The following is a 24339-nucleotide window of genomic DNA, read 5'->3' as shown; positions in this document are numbered from 1 at the left end:
AAGTATTTGCAATGCAATAGGTCTCGCATTTGCGAGAGTTTGGGCTATTGTCATTGTAAATGACAATGCCTTTTTATTTATGTGTTTACAAAATTTGCAAACGATGTGTAAACACACCCACTTTGTACTTCCTTGCTTTTGAGAAGCAAAACAGGCAGTAAAAGAGATGCAGTTACTGCCAGCCTTGCTACGTATAAGTAACCACTACAAGTACAAAGTACGTGTTTACACAGCGATTGCAGGTTTTCCAAACACATAAATAAAAAGCACTGTCATTTACAATGCCAATAGCTCAAACTCTCCCAAATGCGAGACCTATTGCATTGCAAACGCTTGTTATGTATGGGTACACTATTGTTAAGCATGATGATGAATATGCTACTTACCAGTATTAATCTGTTCTTGGCATGTAGGGCTGCTGACATTCATATCTGTGCATAGATCGCCGCCTAGTGTTGGGTCCGGATGATTGCACATTGTTGTCCTGGAAGAGTCTTCGAAGTATCACGAGATAGGTGGCTCCTCCCCTGGACTACAGTGCACATGGGCATCCTCTCCATCCTTAGATTGTTTTTCGCCATTGTGGCAGTGATGGAGTAGATACAGAAAGTGATGACCATGCTTATACAGTAATTCTGAGTGCTGCAGCCGCTACAGGCGCCGGGGAGGAGGGTGGGCGATACGAATGTCAGCAGCCCTACATGCCAAGAACAGATGCATACTGGTAAGTAGCATATTCAGTTCGAGGCATGTGGGCTGCTGAATTCATATCTGTGCATAGATTATATAGCAGTCCCTCCCTTAGCGGCGGCTGCCCGTGCCAGCTGCAGCAGTCTGAAAAAGAGTTTTGAGAACAGCCTGTCCTACAGCTGCCTGCTGTTTTGAGTGTACATCTACGCAGTAGTGTTTGGTAAATGTATGTATAGTGGACCATGTGGCTGCTCTACAGATTTCCTGTAAAGGAATGTTTCCTAGGAAAGCCATGGACGCCCCTAACTTTCGTGTTGAGTGGGCTCGTGGGGGAATCGTTAATGTGCGTTTAGCTTTTCGATAGCAAATTTGAATACATTTAACGATCCATCTGGCTATCCCTGCTTTGGAAATGGCGTTGCCCTTGTGTTGTGGAGAAAAGGCAACGAAAAGTTGTTTTGTTTTCCTAAAGTCCTTAGTTCTGTCTATATAGTACATGAGGGCCCTCTTTACATCTAGTGTATGGAGCATTCTCTCTGCGACATTTTGTGGAGTTGGAAAGAAAACAGGCAGTTCAATAGTTTGATTCATGTGGAACTGCGATATCACTTTGGGCATGAATTTGGGGTTGGTACGTAGTACAACTCTGTTTGCGTGAACCTGTATGAATGGCTCTTGAATGGTTAGTGCCTGGAGTTCACTAACTCTTCTTAACAAAGTGATTGCCACTAAGAAAGCTACTTTCCAGGTGAGGAATTGAATCTCACATGAATGGAGAGGTTCAAAGGGTGGACCCATTAATCTGGTGAGGACCACATTGAGGTTCCACACCGGTGCCGGTGGGTGTCTTGGGGGAATTACTCGTTTGAGTCCCTCCAAGAAGGCTTTGATGGCAGGCACTCTGAATAAAGAGAGGTGCTGCCTGTTTTGAAGATAGGCTGCTATCGCAGTTAAATGGATACGTATTGAGTTGTATGCCAGATTGCATCGGTATAAGTGTAAGAGGTAACAGATGATGTTTTGAATGGATGCGTCCAGCGGGTTAATGTCATTGTTGTTGCAGTAAATGACAAACCTCTTCCATTTAGCCACATAGCAAGCTCTGGTAGTGGGTTTTCTGGCCTCCTTGATGATATCCATACAGTCAGGTGGCAGGTTTAGGTAGCCAAACTCTAAGACTTCAGGAGCCAGATTGCCAGGTTCAGCTGTTGCGGATCTGGGTGCTGAATTTCGCCATGGTTCTGCGTTAAAAGTGTGGGTTTGATCCGCAGCCTTTGATGCGGCACCACGGAGAGTTCTAGAAAGGTGGTGTACCATGGTTGGCGCGCCCATGTGGGAGCAACTAGGATGAGTGTCAGTGAGTGTTGTCGCAGTTTGCGTGCCACTAGCGGTATCAATGGCGCTGGGGGAAAAGCGTACGCAAATCTGCCGGACCAGTTCATCCATATCGCATTGCCCTGTGACTGCGGATGTTGGAACCTGGCGGCAAAGCTTTGGCATTTTGCGTTTTCGTTTGTGGTGAATAGGTCTATCTCTGGATGACCCCACTGTTGGGAGTACGGCTGGAGTACTGACGGATGTAGCTCCCACTCGTGCATCTGGTGGCTGTGTCTGCTGAGCAGATCCGCCATCTGGTTGTCCTTGCCGGGGAGGTGTTCCGCCATGAGGAATATGTTCCTCTGAATGGCCCACTTCCACATGCTCTGAGCCAGATGAGACAACTGTGGAGAGTGCGTTCCCCCCTGCTTCTGTATGTAGTACATGACATCCCAGGTCCGGCGGCAGGGGTAGGTTCAGCAGCATTTGCATCCACCGACGCGGGACCCATATTGGAGTCCTTTTTCCACCGGTCACTGCTGCAAGAATTCCTTGTTAGCAGGATAGGTTACTTTCAAGCACCTGTTAGGTATGTGATACTTACACTAACCTTTATTGTAGATAGTTCTTATTCTTGATCCTGAGAAAGTGCAGTGACCATTGTTTAGGCTACCAAGGCACGAAACATGTTGATCTTTGTGAGTGTAGGGCATACATAACTAGTTGCATAATCACTAGTGCTTATACCCACCTAAATTTCTATTGGTTTTAATTAGGCTGTTCATCACGTGAATAAACCTCATTTGTGGACCAACAGTACCTATTTTACATATTCTCTTTACATCTACACTTTCTAGGGCCCCTTACCCCCACAGCACCCTACGGCAGGAACAAAAGATCCCCGCCAAAGAGCCCCATTCGTGGGAGCCCGTCAGGAATTGCAGCGCCGACCTGACGAGGGGCAGGCTCAAATGATGAAGCATGACACCTAGCTTGCTGGGTGTGTGAGAGCCCTAGTTCCAACAAAGGGTCTTCCCCCTTCCCCCCCCCTCCCCTTACACATGATAGTCTAACTCTTCCTTCTCTCTCCGACCAGAGGAACTGTGTACCTTTTTTGTTGTACTTGTTGTAGTACATGGCAGTCATGTTGTCCGTCCGGATCAACACGACTTTGTTGCACAAGTGTACTTTGAATGCCTTCATGGCTAGGAAGATTGCCATCAGTTCCAGAACGTTGATGTGCATCTTCTTTTGATGTGTCGTCCATAGTCCCTGCACTGTGTAAGTGAGTACATGAGCACCCCAACCCTGGAGAGGCGTCCGCTGTCAGTATTATTTGTGGAACAGGCCCGTGGAACGGTCAGCCCTTGCAAAGGTTTTGTGGATTCCACCAATGCAGAGAGTTGTATGCCCGACCGCTCACCAACACTAGGTCTTTTAATTGTCCGTGAGCCTGATTCCATTGACGTGCCAAGCACTCCTGAAGCGGGCGCATATGTAGTCTCGCGTGCGGGACTATGAAGATGCAGGAGACCATCATGCCTATCAGCTGCATGAACACTCGCGCAGGAAGGGAGTGTTGAGGTTTGAACTTTGAGATCAGCAGTTGCATGCTGTTGATCCTCACTAAATTTGGCTGAGCTGTGGCTGCCAGAGTGTTTATGGTCGGGCCCAGGTACTGTCGTACGTGTGCGGGTTGGAGATGTGATTTTGGGTAATTTAGTGAGAATCCCAGACTGTGAAGAAGGTGAATGGTGAGGGACATGTGGCTGGCACATTGCTGGGCTGACTTTGCCTGAACAAGCCAGTCGTCCAGGTAAGGGAAGACGTAAATGTGTTGTCTCGGTAGATGTGCAGCCACTGTTGCTAGGCACTTGGTAAAGACCCTGGGTGCTGTTGTTACTCCGAAGGGGAGAACTTTGAACTGATAGTGATGCCCCTGAATAGTGAACCTGAGATATTTCCTGTGTGAAGGGTGTATGGGTATGTGGAAATACGCATCTTTTAAGTCCAGTGTGGCTAGGAAGTCTCCCTGACTGAGGAGCTGTAGAACCTGCTGTAGGGTGAGCATATGGAAATGCTCTGAGAGAATGTAGTGGTTGAGGGGTCTCAGGTCTAGTATAGGTCTGAGCGAACCGTCCTTTTTTGGGATTAAGAAGTACAGAGAGTACAACCCTGGCCCCTGTTGGTTGACGGGCACGACCTCTATTGCACCTTTTTGCAGCATACTTAGCACTTCCTGCTGCAATAATGCCAAGTGCTCTACGGACATACGACGGTGCGGTATGTTGGGTGGAGTGGACGTTAATTCGAGACAGTAACCGTGCTGGATAATGTCCCTGACCCACCTGTCTGTGGTGATGGTTTTCCAGACTGACAGGAACTGTTGTAGTCTCCTCCCGACAGGTGTTATGTCGTCGGGGGGCAGGGAGAGGGCGTCACTGTTTGTTTTTGGGGGAGGACCTGGTGTTGCCGTACCCACGTCCTCTGCCTTTGGTGCTGGATCCACGATATCCACCTCCGGTGGTTTTATCATAGTTACTTTGTGTGCCCCCTTTAGTGTACTGCTGCTGTGACCCCTGACCTCCAGCTGCGCCTCTATTCCCGGGGCGACGAAAGGAGCCACTACGAAACTGCTGCGTCTGGAGAGCCCCCATTGATTTTGCAGTGTCAGTGTCTTTCTTAATTTTTTCGAGGGTAGTGCCAACTTCAGGGCCAAATAAATAGTCCGGGTTGACCGGTTGATTTAAGATATTGTTCTGAATCTCAGGCTTCAAGCCTGAGATTCTCAACCATGCGTGCCTCCTCAACATGACGCTGGTGTTGATTGCCCTGGCCGCAGTGTCAGCTGCATCCAGTGCGCATTTGATGGATGCATTGGTAAGGAGTTGTCCCTCTCTGATAAGGAGCTCCGCTGCCTCTTTATATTCATCTGGCAAATGTTGTAGCAGTGATTCTAGTGTGTCGTAGTGGGACCTATCATAACGGGCCAGGAGTGCCTGTGTGTTGGCAATGCGCCAGAGGTTTGCCGCTTGCGCTGCAATCCGTTTGCCTGATGTCTCCAGCACTTTGGACTCCTTGTCTGGGGGAGGAGCATCACCCGTTGTTTGTGAGTGGGCTCTTTTGCGAGCATTAGCAACAACCATGGAGTCTAAAGGTAACTGACCCCTAATGTACATAGGGTCTCCGGGTGCAGGCTTGTATTTCTTTTCGATTCTGGGGTTCAGCACCCGTGCCCTGGTTGTTTCTTTAAAAATGTCTTTTGCAGGTTTTAGAACTCCTTTTAACATTGGCAGAGTCTTGACAGTTCTTTCAGAGGAGGCGAAAGTGTCCACTAAGAAGTCTTCTTCTACAGTGTCAGAATGGAGTTCCACTCCATGATTGGCAGCAGCCCGTTCTATGAGGGCATTAAAGGCAGCAGTGTCCTCTGTGGGAGATGTCTTTATGTTATAAAGCTGCGTGTCAGGAGTATCTGGTGCGGTACCCTGGTCGGTGGGGTCATCCCATGCCTGATCTGGGTCTTGCAAGTGATCATCAGGATCGATATCCCCAGGGTAGGTGGTATCATCCCCTACATAGTCCTCTCCTGCGTCTGTGTCTGAATGCGTAGGAGAAAAGGACGGTGGATCCTGATGGAAGGGTTGGAAGTGTTCATGAAGCACTGGTTCTGACCCTGCCGGCAATTTGTGTTTGAGAGGAATTTTGTAGGGGTCCAATCCCCTCTCTGGCGTGATTTTCCGCTTGCGGAGCATCAACCTACCAGTGTCGGCATCGATAAAGTGTGCCCGTGAAGGCTCGATATCGGTTTGTCCAGTGGATGGGGACTGTGTTGGCGGACACGTGTCCGAATCTGGAACATTTTCGGCGCCGTGGGTGGCGGCAATCCAAACGTGATGTTCGCCGGCGCCGAGGGTGATTTTGCGCTCTTGTGCGTTTCGGGGCCCGACGTAGAGTGGAGGGTTGCCCGGTCCCTGATGCGTTGCAACGATTCTGAGACCTGTTGCACGGTGAACGCAGAGGGCGCCTTGGAACCGATCGACACCTTAGAGGTAGGCGTCGAAGCGGCATCCGACTTTTTTGCAGTCTTTGGGTCGTCGATCCGAAGGGGGGTATCGACGCTCGTCGGAGTCGATGACTTGGCAAGCGCCGCCGTCTTCGACGTCGATGCAGCCGGGTTGGCCACCTTGATCTGGGCTGTAATCTTCGGTGCCAGAGGCCGAGGGGCTGTGTGGGGGCCGAGGGCCTTCTTCTTCGGCTCGGCGCCCCGATCCGCTGCGGTGAGCTCGGCACCGAAATCTCGTTTGGCGCGTTCGGAGCCGATGACCTTTGCCGGCGTCGAAGGGCTTCGAGGCCTTTGAGCCGATCGCAACCATTTTCACTTTCGGTTTCGATGGAACCGGTGCGATGGACGGTTTCGGTTTCGCTGAAGGGAAGCCAGTCGTCTTCGATAATAATGGCTCCTGTGAAATGTTCGAGGCCGGGCCTGGAGGCGGGGCCGAAGAACCGTGAGATTGGTCTTGGGTAAGGCCCATAGGCGATCCCTCGACCTGAGCCTTATGACGACTAAGTTTTTCGGCCTCCGTATCGACGGGTTGGCCTAGCTCTTCGCTGGAGCTATCTTCCTCGGCCCCAAGGGCCTCATCGTAGTCTCCTACCTCTTCGACGACTTCTTCTCCCTGAAAGATCACCTCATCGTCGTCTTCCGATTGGGAGTCGTGTTCGGAAGCGGGGCTGGAGTGTACGTCTTCCACGCTCTCGGCGTCTTCGGTGCTAAAGATGTTGGCCGGGGCAGGCGCCGATTGCTGCGCCTCCAATCTCGCTGCCCGTCGATTCCGGAGAGTCTTCTTCGATCGGAACCGGGCGCAGGCCATACATTTCGACTCATCGTGATCCGGTGAGAGATATTTGTTGCATACCGGGTGGACGTCGATGTGTGGGTATTTCGCGTGGCATAAAGGACATCTCTTGAAGGGAGTCCTCGATTCCATCGTCGATCGAAGTTCGATGTTCGGACCAAGCGGATCCGAAAAGTTTGAAGAAGGTGCTAAAGCACTAAAGAAACTGGTCGATACCGAACGGGAACAGTACCGACGAGAACTAAAGGCCTTTTGGCCTTAAACTAAATTTTCCTAACTTGAGCCAAGATAAGCACATCCGAACCCAATGGCGGAAAAAAACAATCTAAGGATGGAGAGGATGCCCATGCGCACTGTAGTCCAGGGGAGGAGCCACCTATCTCGTGATACTTCAAAGACTCTTCCAGGACAACAATGTGCAATCATCCGGACCCAACACTAGGCGGCGATCTATGCACAGATATGAATTCAGCAGCCCACATGCCTCGAACCAATTTATATTATATTGCCTAGATTGCCCAAATATCATGGATTTCTGGCTCCATTTGTAATGCCTGCAGGTGCAAGAGACACCACACACAATACTGAGATGGAGAGAAGTCTGGAGATTAGCCCACTGTGACACCAACGTCCTCTGCTAAGTGCTTCTGCTTGTGCCAAGGGCTAAGCCACATACAATCAAAGATGTTACCAAAGACAGAGATTTCTGCCAAGAAAGTGACTAGTTAGGGGAAAAAGAAGTCTGTTGCCAGTGCCACCACTGGCATCAAGCCCTCCTTATTTGTCCAGAAATGTGACATATCTCCTGCACTTTCCTCTGGGCAAGTCCACTCCTCTCAGCGCTGCAGTGAATGCAGTCAGTAAGAGCAGTGACTCTGAATTTGATCTGTACCAGCAGCAAACCAACATCAGGAGCCAAAGCCTGCAACACCGCATCTTCCAGAAGTAGAAGCAGAGCAGGAGACTGAGCTTGCTGCAGAGCAGGATGTTGATGTGAATGCTTTTCGACTGGAAACAGGGATTATTTGCAATACAAAATGTTTTTTAACAACTCCACTGGCACTTTACAGGTGCTAAAAATATGTTACAATAGACGATGGAGATATCAGTAGAGCAAATAACCAGTTAAAATAGATATCCTAGCACTTTAAATTCTGAAGCTGCTGTAAACGTTTCTCGAGTTAAGTGTAGTACAATACACCACGGAGGCACCTTTGTGATAACATCTTGACACAGGTCTTAACACATCAATCTATATAAATCCAGGAACCATTTGAATAGTGGAAATATTTAACTGAATTGTACTTTACAGACAATTAACATCATATTTATCGCCAGCTGTCAAATTTGGGACTCTCCCTGACGACATCCACTCGGCAATGCACTGAATGCACCTTTAAAGCAGTAGCACTTTAATGCACATACAAGACTGTATTTCCCTATAAATGCACTAGTACTTTACAGCTAATTATCATCATATATATTGCCATTCGTCAAATTCTGGGACACTGTGCAATAAACGCCCCCTAATGACATCCAATGTAAATGCAATGAATGCACCCTAAAGCAGTAGCGCTTTAAAACAAAGGAAGTTCAAGACTGTATCTTCCTGTAACTGCACCAGCACTATCTTAATTTTACATTCAATGCCGTTATCAAACCCTATTTTTTTTGCCAGATATATTCAACATACACTCTCCCAGAGTATATTTTACGCACTTGCACTAGATACACTTTATAAAGCATTAGCACTTTAGAGTAAATATGAGATTGTACCTCACTGCAAATGCATTAGCACTTTTCAATCTCTCATTACCTCATTTTCTTTATCGTGCACATATTTTACTTGTGTGTTGGATTCTCAATACAGTCACATGTAATACATCAGATATAAAACTGTCTATATGAGTATGCATATGCATTCACAAATACATCTTGTCAATCAAAGATTGTGATAACGAATACGAAACCAAAAATTAATTTCACTATCTGCAAAAAGGTAAAATCATGCTGAGATTACATTATTTGTATTAGGATCAATACGTTTCTTATAAAGAAACAGTCAACAAATGGAAATGTACTTTACGGTTATATGCTTAGTGATTAAGTTATTCACATCAATTGCTTATAAATCTAATATGTAAAATGGAAGCATGAACTAGACCGCTTTTTAACAAGAGCGTGAACATTCTAGTTGTTTTATAATGGAAAACAAACAAGTATTGGCACTTCAAGAAGACTGTTTTTGTATGTGGACTCTATGGTCCAGTTGAAGGCAAAACACCAAAATGCGTCGGCCATCTTTCCCTAACTTTGCACTGCTGGTGAATGATGAATAAATGAAATTAAGATTATCCTGCTGGCATGTGGTGCCACTTCTTCCCTCTGCTTCTGTGTAAGGATCCGGGGAGTTTGTTTGGATATATATTTATATGCATAGCCACTCTGTAGTTATAGTTAAGGTGACCAGAGATAGAGATTTTTTGAATTATTGTCCCTTAATAAATTTGAACCTGGTTGATGAATATCCGCGAACCTTTGTAGACCTACTGCCCCCGTTTCATATTTTGGAGTCCTGAGAGTTTCGAGGCATTTCGTCAAGGGGGTACAAAGTAAAAAAGAGGGTGTACCAAAACAGGCTTGAAAACCAATGCATATTCTATACACGTTTGTGTTTCAAGTAGCTCGAAAACCATCAGGTGGATTTGGATTACATTTAGAAGGATTATATATTATGGTGTGTAGATAATTCTTTGGGGTACAGCAGGTAAGTAGAGTTAAGTATTTGATATGACTTAAGCATTTTCTTTTAGCTATATCTGTGGCTGTGATAGTACCAGGGTACTCCCAAGGTACATAGCGATGACAGGTCATTAGCTGAATGGTTGACGACTGCCTTTACAAAAGTTAAAAGTAGTCATGTTTTCATCTAGAGTTTCCTCGTGTTCTGCCTTGTAATGTAGGTTTTAGGTTTGGCATTTTTACAATACCTATTATCACTTTGGTACAGTGGTAATACGTGGGGAAAATATTTATACATTTAAAAACAAAAATATGGAGTACCCCAAAAAATGTTTTTAAAAATGTAACATTTAGAAATACACTATATTTTGTAAATATAGTGTGCTAAAGTGTATTTTCCAATTTTAACATAATAAATATGCTGAAAAAAGGGTACAGAGTAGAGCGCTAATAAATAAAAATTACTTTGCTTCTTAAAATACAATGCATTTGTCTGTACGGTACTACACAAACATACAGAAATTTACAAATAACAACGGTAGCCTTACATAATAATTCTCTGGTAACGCAGTAGTACTGCTAAACTCCCTATTGATACAAAAAAAGAAACTTAGAAATATCTTGCAAAATCTATTACTACTATAGTAAAGTATTAATAGGTAGGCCAAAAATACCAAACCAATTATTTACCTATATCCAAAGGTGTAAAGCAGAACACGGAAAAGTGTACGTAAAAAAACATGCCTGCCTTAAATTTTGGCAGAGACAGTCATTTTCCAATCAACATATTGATTTGGCATCATTATATACCATGGTCGTACAGCGAAATACACCCATATTTAGCAAACATACCCCGCACACTGATCTCATAACCTTTAAATAAATTATAAGTTATAAAACAGTTACATAACTGACCTGCACTACCCAAAAAAAGGCATCTGTGCACCACAAGATCTAATCCAGCCAAATCTTCACAAAATCTGAATAAAGGATTTCACAATACACACAATGAAATAAATTAAACAAAATGGACTTTTTGGGAATCCCCTCACAACATTTACATAGTATAGTATATATTGGAGTAAAACATTCCCATCTTTGCACACACTTTAACGCTACATTTCTTGTAATTTCAGCGCTCTTGTTTTATGCCACTGCACTGTATAATGTTTAGTCTATGCCACTGCACTGTACGAAAGGCAGAGAACTAGGATTACAGGTAAGTAACTTATCGTTCTCTTCAAGGGGATACTCATCGATAGTCATAAGCACTAAATACACTAGCAAGCCCATAGCAACTATCCCGCGCGGACGAATATAGTATAGTTACAGCAAAGAAACACTTCCAAGGATAAATCATCCAAACAGATTCCTTAAAGAGGCTTGCCCAAACTGTGCATCCGCCAGAGTGTCAGAGTCTAAACAGTAATGGTGAGAAAATGTATGCACTAATCGCCATGTGGCAGCTTTACGAATCTCTGCAATAGGTACGTTTTCAAGAAGAGCCGTGGTAGAGGCCTTTTCCCTGGTAGAACGAGCCTTTGGTTTGCTAGGGAGAAGTTTGTTGGCCAACTGGTAAGACCATGTGATACAGGAGTCTATCCATCTAGAGATAGACTTTTTGAAAGCTGCACAAGCAGTATTTATGGAACCATAGTTTACATACAGATGGTCTGATTTTCTCAATGTCTTGGTCTTGTCTAGGTAGAACTTCCGAACCCTGTTAAGGTCTAGTGAACGTAAGAACCTTTCCGGAGAAGTGGAAGGATTAGGAAAGAAAGTAGGAAGAGTGATTGTTTGGTTAATATGAAAATCCAAGACCACTTTAGGTAGAAAACTCGGATGAGTTCTAAAAACTACCCTGTTTGCATGAAAAATGATATAAGGTTTTTTACAGCACAAAGCTTGTATCTTACTCACTCTGCAAGCAGAGGTGATGGCCACTAAAAAAAGCGGCCTTCCATGACAAATGCTGCAGAGAGGCCTTGTGAATAGGTTCACATGGGGATCCCATCCATTTAGCAAGAACAATGTTAAGTTCCTGTGGAGGGGAAGGGTATTTGATTGGTGGATAGACCGTTTTTTAACCCAGACAGGAAGTCTATGACCACAGGTAGCTGAAAAAAGGAAACCTGCATAGGAGATTTTCTGTATGCTGTAATAACTGCTAGATGGACCTTTATAGAAGCAAACTGAAGGCCTGACTTGGCCACGTACAGCAAATATGGCAAAATCACCTGCTGCTGACCCCGAATGGGATTATGATCATTATTAATGCACCATAGATAAAAACGTTTCCATTTGAAAGCGTACGATTTTCTGGTTAATGGTCTTCTTGCTTCCTTAAGAATGTTCATATAGTCTACGGACAAATCTAATTGCCCGTACTAGAGGACCTAAGGAGCCATGCCATCAATCGTAGAGATGAGAGGTTGGGGTGGAACACTTTCCCCCCATGCTTTGATAGTAAGTCTGGTCAGCATGGTAATTTCCTGTGTGGGATCTCTGATAGTTGAAGAAGATCTGGATACCACCAATGGCGAGGCCACTCTGGTGCGATCAGTATCATTCTGGTCTTGGCCCTGTAGAACTTGTTGATCATCAGAGGAATGAGGAAAAGCGTAAAGTAATGTCTGGGACCATTTTATCAAAAGTGCATTCGATCTGGAGCCTGGTTGGTGAAACTTGGATGCGAAGATGAGGCATTTTGCGTTTGTTGCGTCTGCAAACAGGTCAATGTCTGGAACACCCCATAGACAGAAGATGTCCTGTGCAACGTCGTTGTTTAGCACCCAGTCGTAAGCGTCGACGAAGTCCTGACTTAGAGAGTTCACCTAGACGTTGAGTGTGGAAGAGGTGTGGCGCAGCGGCCAGGGTGCCTGACTCTGGACTACGGGGTTCACTGTTCGATCCCCAGCGGCAGGTTAGCCCAGCACCATGCGACTCTGGGCATTAGATCACTAAATCTTCCTGACGGCCCCCAGCGCCAGGACACCTCTTTGGAAGTAGTTGTGCGCTTTACAAATGCTGGTATTTTATTTCATTTAGTACCCGGGAGATGAATTGCCGAAATGGTCAAATTTGTTGCGAGAAGCCACTTCCATATGGACTGACTCTCCTGTGAGACGGGTCTCGACCTGGTCCCTCCTTATCTGTTCTGATAACACATGGTTGTGGTGTTGTCCGTCTGAACCAGCAGGGAACGTGTGCGGAAGGAAGGGAGAAATGACTTGAGTGCAAGATGTACTGCTCTCCGTTCTAGTTTAGGTTGATATGGTACCCCTGCCCCGTCTCTGACCAGAGACCTTGTACTTGAAGAGGACCCATGTGAGCTCCCCAACTCTGGAGGGAAGCATCCATGACAATTGTCTGACTGGGAAGATCCTGATGGAGAGGAACTCCTTTCAGCAGATACGATGGTTTCATCCACCACTTGATAGAATCATTGGCAGACAGTGAGAGCCACTGTGTCTTCCCAGCGGTCCGATAATTGTGACCGCTGGTCCTCCAGAATTTGCTGCAGAGGACTCATCTGTAGTCTGGCATTGCGGACGATGAAGATGCAGGATGATCGAGCTCAGAAGCGAGGACACTTGTCTGACTGTGGGATGGCGACAACCGAGGAGAGTGCAGCACTTGCCGTGTATTGACGATAACCTCTCCTCCGAAGGACACACACTTGCACTTACTGTATCCAGAGAGGCACCCAGGTAGTGGATCTTTTGAGCCAGAATGAAAATCGGCTTCTTTTAGTTGATCTGCAGGCCCAAATTGTTGAGCACTCGTATTCAAAATAAGAGGTGAATCTGCAGCAGTGTGGGTGACAAGCTTTTCAGCAACCAGTCGTCCACGTACGGATGAAAATGAAGGAATTTCCGATGTGTCCGGGAAATTGGCATGTGAAAATAAGCGTCCTGCAGGTCTATGGAGCACATCCAGTCCCCTTGGTGTAGCTGAGGAAAAATCTGGTGCAGGGCCAACATCCAAAATTTCTCTTTACGGATGAACTTGTTCAAAAGTCTCAGGTCGAGTATTAGGTGTAATCTTGGATAGGACCTCTTTTTTGTACCAGAAAGTAGTGGGAATAAATTCCCTGTCTTTGTTGCGAAGAAGGAACTGCTTCTATAGCGTCTTTATTTAGTAGGATGTGCACCTCCGTTTGTAAGAAGTGGTGATGTTGGACATACCTTCCCCGAGGTGGTACTGATGGAGGTGGGGATTTGAATCTGAGCAAGTAACCATTCTGCACAATATTGAGTACCCACTTGTCTTTTGTGATTTTTCACCACTCGTCCAGGTGAAACATAATACTTCCCCCACCGAAGTGGGCAACGAGGATGGTGGAAGCCAGGGCTCCTTGTTTTGCAGGTTGCTGCGTTGAGGAAGGTGTCTGTCTTGAAGCTCCCCTTCCTCGACCTGGTCTACGCTGATGGTAATACGGCCTGGATTGTTGCTGCTGAGTCGACAAGTGAGGGTTTCGAAACCTGTTGAAAATACCGGTGGTCTTATGGTCGCTACTTGCGTCGAAATTCTTTGCGTTTCTCAAGGCCGACCACCTTTAGAGTGTCCATCTCCGGCTTTATCTTGGATATCTCATCATCGGCATGAGTGCTAAAAAATGAAATACCATTGAAAGGAAGAGTCATTATTCTTCGTTGTGCTTCCGGTTTAAGGCCAGTGAGTTGCAACCAGGCCGAACGTCTTCAAACTCACATTTGAGACCACCTCAAAATATATCAGTTCAAGAAGGGTGCTATACAAAATTCTCTTGTGTATATGGTTTAAGGCATTATATTGTTACGCCATGTATAATAACAATATAGGACAGAGAAAATGTACGTATGACAACTGACTTATCTCTTGGTTCACTCATGACAGCATCATCAGAGCAGATGCGTGGGGTTGATGAGTGCTTTGAAGTCCATGTGTTGCCAAATCCGATGAATCCGCAGCAGCACTAATGACCTGGTTTGCAACCAGACAACCTTCTACCAAAATCTCATGAAAATCCTGCTGGTCTTCCTTTGGCAGCTTCTTTGTGAATCTAGCCAAAGAGTCCCACAGAGACCTGTTGTACCTACCCAGAAGTGCAGCGGCACTAGCCACCTTTATGAAGGACGCCAATGTATTGCACATTCTTTTCCTCAGAGAGTCCATGTGCTTACTCTCCTTCTCAGGAGGAGCTGAAGAGGACAGTGCCCCAGGATGTATTTTCCTGGCTGCTGCCACTATAACAGAATCCGGTAGTGGAGCTGAAACAACCATAGCTGGAGTTAAAAAAGTCTGCAGTGCTGGTTCAAGCAGACTAGAAACCAAAGCAGTAAAAACCTTGCCGATGACCTATGGTGTAGTGTCTCAAAAATTACACATGAAGAAATAGTCGGCACATGCATGTCAATGTCAACTTGTAGGCACCCCTGCAAAGGACTTAATTAAAAGTGACCATGTCATCTACTGGAGACACTCTAGCTGGAGGGGTAGTGGACATGGTTGGTGAGTAGTCTATCACCGATGACCTAGAGGATGTAGACCATGACAGAGACCTTTGCCTAGTTCTTTGTGATCTGGAGGAAAGGCGAGATCTCGACCGCCTAAGAGGTGTCCTGGAACGGGAATGTCGAGCTGGAGGAGATCTGGCTCTCCTTGGTAACTTGTTTGGAGATCTTCCCGTAGATGTAGCAGGTGGAGGACCAGCAGAGATTATGGAGGGAGAATACATTTGACAGAAGTCTGAACCAGGACTTCTGGGAGGAACTCTCCAATGTACCACACTCTGTAATCATGTTGGAGAAAGGTTAATAGGAGGTATCTGTTTCCCGGTAACCGGAGATCCCTCCGGCATGATTTGCACAATATTAATGCCTGGCGAAGAAGATGCTTCCCTCGACGTAGATCGTATGGACCTTGACCTCAGCTTTTCCATTACCTCAATTGAAGATGAGGGAGGCCTCAACGACGTGATGCCTGTCGCCGCCATAGGATTCTTGGCCCGCAAGGACAGTCTATGCTTCTTTGGATAGACTGCAGACGCTCTCGACTTCGACCGCCTGTGTGACTGCGGCGAGGTCCTTGACGTCGACCGCCTGTGTTACAGCGGGGTCCTCGACGTCGACACTCTCAACGCCGGCCGTACTTGCTCTAACGGCGGCAGCGATCTGTACTACGATCCATTCTGCGACGTTGGCTTATGTTTCTCTGGTCTGACAAACTCCCAAGCCCGAATTAATACGTATTGACGTCGACTTACGTTTTGACGGTGGAGGGTCTGACCGCTACGACGGCGATCTGTCCCTTAGACGTTGTCACTTGCCTTGTATGTCGACCGCGACGCTGAAGGAGAACAGTTAGGTATTTGCTTCCTTTTTGATGCTGGAGAAGCAGAACAACATCGTTTCTTGTCTGATCTGTGTTTTACCTGTGAGGAGGGCTCTTTAAAAGCATGACTGATCCCAAGGCCACTTTTAGAAGTTCCTTTTCCTCTCTCCAGCAATGTATGTAACTTTATTTTCTCTCTGTCTCGAAGTGTTCTCTTAGAAAATTGCTGGCCATAATAACTCTTCTCTGGAATGTGTAAGGATGGCAAACACACAATACAGACAGAATGTGGGTCAGACTTTGCCATCTTCTTCCCATAGGAGGGACATTTATTGAACAATGCTGGCATTTCTGACTGAAAAAGATTTAAAAATTGTCAGAAAACAACGAAGAAAGCTACCAGCAGTCAAAAAACTTCGAATGAAGATAGAAAAAATGATCAGGAAACCAATTTCTCTCTAGAATAATCAAAAATTGACTACCTTAATGCTCCAGGATCCTCACAGAAGGCACTGGGAAAAAGAACAGATCTAACTGTCACCTGTGGTGCATGATGGGAGCAGGGAGCTCTTGGAGGTCTTTAAGGCATGGTGTCAGTTTATTACTGTTGGTTTTATCTATGCAGCCTATAGGCAAATTGCCTGCTATTACCTGCCTTTTTCTTTAAAAAAATAAAAGGCTGTGTGGGAACACTAGAAGAGTACATGTTCTTTGTTACAGCAATGCTATGTAATCTTATTTTTATGTTAAATGAAAAGTCCAATGCAATTTTGGCATCTTAGACTGTTGGAATGATGTTAGGCTGCATGTTTATGTATATACATGTATATATGTTTGTTTGAAGGTAATATGTACTTTTTTTGGGCTAAACATATATATATATATATATATATATATATATATGATTAAAATTGAAAAAGTTTCATTACCAGCGCAGTGCCAGAGGTGGATTGGAGGAAGCCGAAAGGGCATCTCAAACCTCGGGGATGCAAGGTCTGCTGGGATCGGATTATGTACTATTAAATGACCTGCGGAGCTTGGAAAGAGGAGCTACAATGGCAACTGGTATCCCTAATCAGTCCCAAGGGACAATAGAGACAATGGATATACAGCTATCCCAAATCCAGGGGACTAATGTCAAGCCACGGACTCCATTCAAACAAAAATCTAAATTTGTTCCTATCATGGCGAGAGACTCCGTAGATGTTTTTAATGAGCAGATTGTTGCACAAATAAAGAGACTCAACATTGCTATTAATAGTGCCAATAACAAAAAATTCACTAATCATGAGAGGAGATATTGGCAACTCATCAAGAAGTTGAAAGAAAATCATCAGATTATTATACGTAATTCGGATAAAGGAGGCAACCTGGTATTATGGCCCCTATAGGAATATTTGGAGGAGGCATATAGCCAACTTAACAACATGGAGTGCTATAGAAAGGTTTCACCTACTAAATTTAAGGACATCCAGGAGGCATTGTTTTCTCAACTTCTAGCTTGGAGGAGTATGGGGTTGCTAAGCTGGGATGAATTTAAATACCTCAAGAAAGAACATGCCATTATTCCGGAGATTTATTTTATACCTAAAGTGCACAAAAATATGAACAAGCCACCGGGGCGCCCTATAATTGCTGCATGTGATGGCCTGCTAGAGAACCTTTCCAGATACATTGACTTTTTCCAGCAGAATTTTGTAAGAAATTTGAAGTCATATGTGCAGGACACAAGTGACTTCCTGAGAAAGGTGCAAAATATAACATGGAAGTCCACTTATTTAATGATAGCACTCGATGTGTCCTCATTATATACTTTTCGCTTAATCTTCACTTTACATCTGATTAAGCAAGGAGATGGTCACATTTCTGGACGTGCGAATCCAGATATTGAATAACAGGTTATCTACTATCCTCTATAGAAAACCTACAACGGGCAATACATTACTTCTAGCTTCTAGTGCACATCCTCCTCACCTTATCAAGAGCATCCCCTATGGGGAGATGCTCCGAATTAGACGGTTATGTAGTGAGGATGATGAGTGCAATAGAAAACAGAAGGAAAGCCGAGCTAGGTTTCTAGATAGGGGATATAGCTCAGATGTGATTGAGTCAGCAATTGCCAAGTCTAAGTCTTTGGCCAGACAAGACCTATTAAAGTATAAGAATACACAAGCTGGCCAGGATGGAGGGGAAGAACCCATAAGGTTGATCCTGGGATTCTCACGCTAAGAAAAACAAATTAGGGCAATAGTGAAAAGAAATTGGCCCATAGTGAAGGATTACCCAGTAATCGGGGGATTATTACCTAACAATCCTTCAGTCACCTTCAGAAAAACGAATAGTATGGGCACGGCATTAGTGAGAAGCAACCTTAAGGTGAAAGGAAAGGGTTCGTGGCTCATGACAAAGAAGGGGTACTTTAAATGCTCATCGTGCAAGGCATGCCAATATGGAATTAACACCAAGACCTATATAACAGCCTTTGGTTGCAAAATATGTGAAATTGGGCATTTTCTTACATGCAAATCTGATTTTGCAGTATATGTGGTAACCTGCAGCTGTAATTTGAAGTATGAAGGAAGCACGAAGCTGCATGTGCACAAAAGAATCCTTCAACACATCCGGGCTATTTGCAACAATGATGAAAACTATCCTGTTGCAAGACAATTTAAGATTAACCACAATAGTGACCCAAAATATCTGAAGTATTATGTCATAGACACTGTTACCCCTGAAAGAAGGGGAGGAGATAGGGAATCAAAATTGAGAAGGTTGGAAACAACCTATATCCTGCAATTTGATTCCAAACACCCAAGGGGTTTGAATAACAGTGAAGATTTGTATACATTCTTATGACAATTGTGAATTTAATGAGTAACATGGATGGAGGCTTCTGCAACACATGGTAGGACAAATGACCTTTTCTTATATTTCGAGCCCTTTGATGAGATGTTCGTTAATAAGTTCCACCACACATGAATTTTTTATGGCAAATTTTAGGATGGTATTTATATATTTATGATGTTTTAGGATTGATTTTAGGAATCAGTATTGGCAAGCATATTGTATGCTTCCATATATATGGAATGATTTCTAGCTGGATCTACCTATTATATTTATCATATTTGTTGTTGTCCTGAAAACTGTTTGCACTTTAATAATTCATGCTGTTTGCACAACCTCTGGACTCACAGTGGATATGGAAATCTCCATGCATGCTGCTTTGATGCAATAATTGAAGCATTGTTTTGATTTAACATGTGAGTCCGAGTAGGGATGGAGACCTCGATTGGTCACCTTGTTGTAACCCGGAACTGTTTAGTGTTTATACATTCTTTTTCTTTTCTTAAGGTTTATTGTAAACAGCACATTATGATCTTTTGTTAAGCACTTTTATGGTTTCACGGTAAGGGCATAGTGAGATATAGAATTAACTTATGCATTTATGCTGCTATCAGTACCTGTTTATTTGAAACATTGGTAAAAAAACAAAAAATAATATTTTTTTCTCTTTAACCCTGTAGTTAAAAAAGTGTGGTCTGCAGTTTACATTTATGTAATTATTTATGATCATTTCTAGCATTTTCTGGCATACTACAGTGCTTTTACTATGTCCATGATTTAAGCTATTGCACTTGCACTTTAAAAAGCGTGGTTTTCAGCCAATGAGTTGTCATGTGATCAAGGGCAGGATCGCCCGAAACGCGTAATGGCGGAATTGGCTAAATAAAGAAATTTTGCACAAGAATTACTGGGTCCACGCTCGTTCATCTCTAAAAGGAGGAAGTGAGGGCGAGTTGCAGCAGATATATATATCTATATATCTATATATCTATATATATATATATATATATTACCTACTGGCGGTCGCCAGTAGGTAGTTATAGTTAGGACCACGTTTCCATAGGAAATCCTCAACATTCTATTTTGAATAACTTTGGCGCCGGTCGACGAATCCTCGCGAATTTTTCAAAATAGGTGGGGCGCTACGCTCCGCTCCTACCCTGAAAGTCTCGGGGGGATTCGTCAAGCGGGGGCTGAGATAAAAGGGGGGTCCCAAAACGCGTTTTTCCCATGCATTTTTCCATAGGACCTTTAGACAGGGCTACAGCCCGAACGGCTGAACAGAATTACTAGAAATTTGGCAGAGAGCTAGTCCTCAGTTCAAGGAAGTGCCTTTTGTAGGTTTGGTGTAAATCTGTTCAGTAGATTCTGAGAAAATAGCCTTTAAATCAATATATATATCTGAGCCAGCTTACGGTGCGCTTACGGTACGCCTACCGTACGCGTACGGTGGCGTGCGCGAGCGCGATTCTGATTGGCTCTTAGATCTTAGTAAACATTCGAATCGGCCGAAACCAGGAAGCGGCGGCCGCCATTTTCTCTCTCGCACTGAGAGTTAGGTTGTAAATTAAAGCCAAAAAACATGTAAAGGGGCTGTTTACAGCTCCCACACACATAGCCATGTTGAGGGAGTCCCCAAAGACCCCCCAAGGCCAAAAATGCAATTTTTATTTTTTCGCTAATTTCGCCGATTACGCTTACCGTACGCGTACGGTAAAAAATTATTTAAAAAAAATAACTATCCACACTCTCCCCGACCCCGTGTGCAATTGGTGGCCGCAGGCCACCAATTGTGCATGGCTTATAAGAGTTGTGATAAACTAAAATATTTTAAACAAAAATAATAAAAGAAAAAATTATCCACACTCTCTCCACCCCGTGTGCAAATGGTGCCCGAAGGGCACCATTTGTGCATGGCTTATAAAAATTACGAAAAATTAAAATATTACCTTTCAAAACGAAGTGCATCATATGTCCTCCATGTGCGCACGGTGCGCGAAGCGCATCGTGCGTACATGGCCCATCTAGCGTAACGTCGCGCACCGCGTGCCCACCGTGCGTGCACGGCACTAACTGCGTAAAGTGGGCGCGCGGTGCGCGAAGCGCACCGTGCGCGCACGGAACGAACTGCGTTAAGTGGGCGCACACGCCACGAATGGCGTAAAGTAACTTAGCATTTAAAAAACCGTACAAATTCACTGAAAAAACCATAGGTTTCACACACGTTATAGTTAGGAATTAGCATTAAAAAAACCTTGCAAATTCACTGAAAAAACCATAGGTTTCACACATGTTATAGTTAGCGGAAATTTTACTGATAAAAAACCAGTGAAATTCCCCCGTTATAGTTAGTGCAGGCAACTATAACTCACGCGACCGCAATCTTCTGCTGATGACATATGTGTCTTTATGAAAAAAAAATATTTGTAATATATGTATAGCTAAAAATGTATGGAAGAAGACATGGGCAAATAAGTGTCTAAATACAGTATTAGCATCAGCAGAGGATTGCGGTCGCGTGAGTTATAGTTGCCTGCACTAACTATAACGGGGGAATTTCACTGTTTTTTTATCAGTAAAATTTCCGCTAACTATAACATGTGTGAAACCTATGGTTTTTTCAGTGAATATATATATATATATATATATATATATATATATATATATATATATATATATATATATATATATTATCTATTGGCGGTCGCCAGTAGATAGTTATAGTTAGGACCGTGTTTCCATAGGAAATACGCAACATTCTATTTGGAATAACTTTGGCGCCGGTTGACGAATCCTCGCGAAATATTCAAAATAGGTGGGGCGCTCCGCTCCTACCCTGAAAGTCTCGGGGGGATTCGTCAAGCGGGGGCTGAGAAAAAAGGGGGGTCCCAAAATGCGTTTTCCCCATGCAATTTTCCATTGGGACCTTTAGTCCAAGGTACAGCCCGAACGGCTGAATAGAATTACTTGAAATTTGGCAGAGAGGTAGTCCTCAGCTCAGGGAAGTGCCTTTTGCAGGTCTGGTGTCAATCTGTTCAGTAGTTCCTGAGAAAATCAAAAGTAAAATCATATATATATGTGGGCGGAGCCTAACCACACATCTCATCCTGAGATCTGATTGGCTGTCAGCACTTCATCCAAGAAGTGTTGGCAGCCATCTTGGGACCAATATACATGATAGCACCTCATTAAAAAGCATTGCAGTTAATAGAAGGTTTTAAGACTTTAGTTACATTATAAATCATTTGTTGATGGTACCATACTCATTTTAGGAATTGTGGTATGTTCTAAGGTGATTTCACCATGTGAAAAAGCCTTCTGCTGGGATATCATCATTGAGAGAAAAATATTTTCTCATGCTTTTCCCACAGAGGTTTGGAAGGTGATCTATAAGCTAAACTGAGAGCTTATTTTCTGTAAATTCACATTATCTTTCTCAGTCATGTGAGAATGAAGTCTGACATTCTCAGTAAAACATGTACATCCAACAAGGGCAGAGACTGTCAGTTGATTCCTTTGTGTTCTACTGCAGCTTCCCAGAGTGTTCCAAAGAACAACTAGAGCGCTAACAGTCCTACTTATGATAAACGTATGGCACACCTGAAGCCATCTTGCTTGGATTAAAGTGGTAACTCTTAAACCATTTAATTTAAAAAGGAACAAAATGAGGGGGTTCATTTTTCCATAACAAGTATGATTAGTGCTGCAGAAAGAAAAACTAGGGCACATTTTGACTTCTGAAATCCTCTTTTATTTCATAAAAAAATTCTGACATGCAGACTGAAACATGCACTTTCAATACCAGCAGCAGTTTTCCCTGGTGAGCAGTAGGTTTACTACAGTGATCTAATGAGCAAAAAGAGTGCTAACATTCTGAATTTATGGCAAATGTGTGACACATCTGAATGCCTTCTTGATGGAATCAAAGTAAAAAACTGAAAGTATTTCCTACTGAGGAGACTGCAGTAAATGAGGAAATTAGGAAACTTCATAACAAATAAGTCTCCCAAGATGGCCACCAGAGACAAAAGAGCCCAAATGTAGCCCAAATATCACCCAGATGTAGCCCAAGTATAGCCCAATGACAGAATGTCCCAGAGTGTTCTTAAAAACAACTAGAGCGCTTACTGTCTTCATTATGACAAAAGTATGGCACACCTGAAGCCATCTTGATTGGAATAAACTGGTAACACTTAAAACATTTAATTTAAAAAGGAACACAATGAGGGAGTTCATTTTGCCATGGAAATTATGATTAATGCTGAAGAAAGAAAATGAGGGCACATTTTGAGTGACTTCTCAAATCCTCTTCTATTTCATTAAAAAAGTCTGACATGCAGACTGAAACATGCACTTTTAATACCAGGAACAGACTTCCATGGTGAACAGTAGTTTTACTACAGTGATCTAATGAGCAACTAGAGTGCTAACTTTCAGAATTTATGGCAAATGTGTGACATATCTGAATACCTTCATGATGGAATCAAAGTAAAAAACTGAAAGCATTTCCTACTGAGGAGACTGCAGTACATGAGGAAATTAGGAAACTTCATAACAAATAAATCTCCCAAGATGGCCACCGGAGACAAAAGAGCCCAAATGTAGCCCAAAATCACCCAGATGTAGCCCAAATATAGCCCAATGACAGAAGTGTGCAAAACACTTATTATTTTGTGTTTTTGCAGTGTTATATAGTGCAGACTTGTCAGGTATTGGAGTGCTTTACATGAGCATTGGTTACATCACACAAGAACAAATTCATTTTGGTTGTAGACATGGGGAGACTAAGTGATTTGACCAGAATCACAGAATGTCGAGCTGAAGCAGAAACTCCAACCTGGTTCCCCATTTGCAAAGTCTGCAGTTCTGGAAGTAACACCACATCCTCTCCCCTAAGTGCAACATTTATTCAAATGGTCAACTGGATAAAAAAACATAAAGATAACAAATAATTTAAAAGTGCTTTGTCGCTATTTGAAAACTCAGAAAATATGTCCTTATTTTAGTCTTTTAGAGCACTAACCATAATTTTGATGCCAATAAGACCCTCTCATATATGTAATTTCTAAAGGAAATGCTCTAGGTATTACAGTTTTGATTACATCAAGATGACGTCAGGCGTTCCACACTTTTGTAATAAATATAGAATGTTAGCAATCTAGTTGTTCATTAGGATACTGTTGAGAGGCAGAGGCCAGGGGCACGGACTCTGAAAATTGAAGGCAGGTAGGAGGGTGCAAAGGCAACAATTTAACCACACTGAGCAGGCAGGACGGGACGTGGCAGCACAACAGACTATGAGGGCAGTGGAAAGGGGGACAGGGGCAACAAACCAACAATACAGGACTTGCAAGAGAGGGCTGTGGCAATGTAATAGACCATTGTGGGCAGAAGGAAGAGGCAATGGTAGTACAACCATGCATGCCAACAGACCCGATTCAGCCAGGAAACGTCCAATGTTTTTAAGCTCAAATGGGCTTTATTTGATCTGTCTCCTGTCTACAATCTCCTCTTTTTCAATGTAACTCAAAGGGGAAAATCAATACCCCAGTTTTTTTTCAAAATCTCCCTCTTA

At 43.8% G+C, this 24339-nt stretch overlaps 1 protein-coding gene across 1 annotated transcript in view; it reads right to left on the bottom strand.

Moving 5' to 3' along the window:
* Positions 1 to 24339, bottom strand: part of SMC1B (structural maintenance of chromosomes 1B) — a 2533210-nt gene that overhangs the window by 1336357 nt on the left and 1172514 nt on the right. The window lies entirely within an intron of this gene.

Source organism: Triturus cristatus, chromosome 4_1 (genome assembly GCF_964204655.1).
Source record: "Triturus cristatus chromosome 4_1, aTriCri1.1, whole genome shotgun sequence".
NCBI classification, from domain to species: domain Eukaryota; kingdom Metazoa; phylum Chordata; class Amphibia; order Caudata; family Salamandridae; genus Triturus; species Triturus cristatus.
The sequence above is the reverse complement of the archived record's forward strand: the minus strand, read 5'-3'. Positions and strand labels throughout refer to the sequence as shown.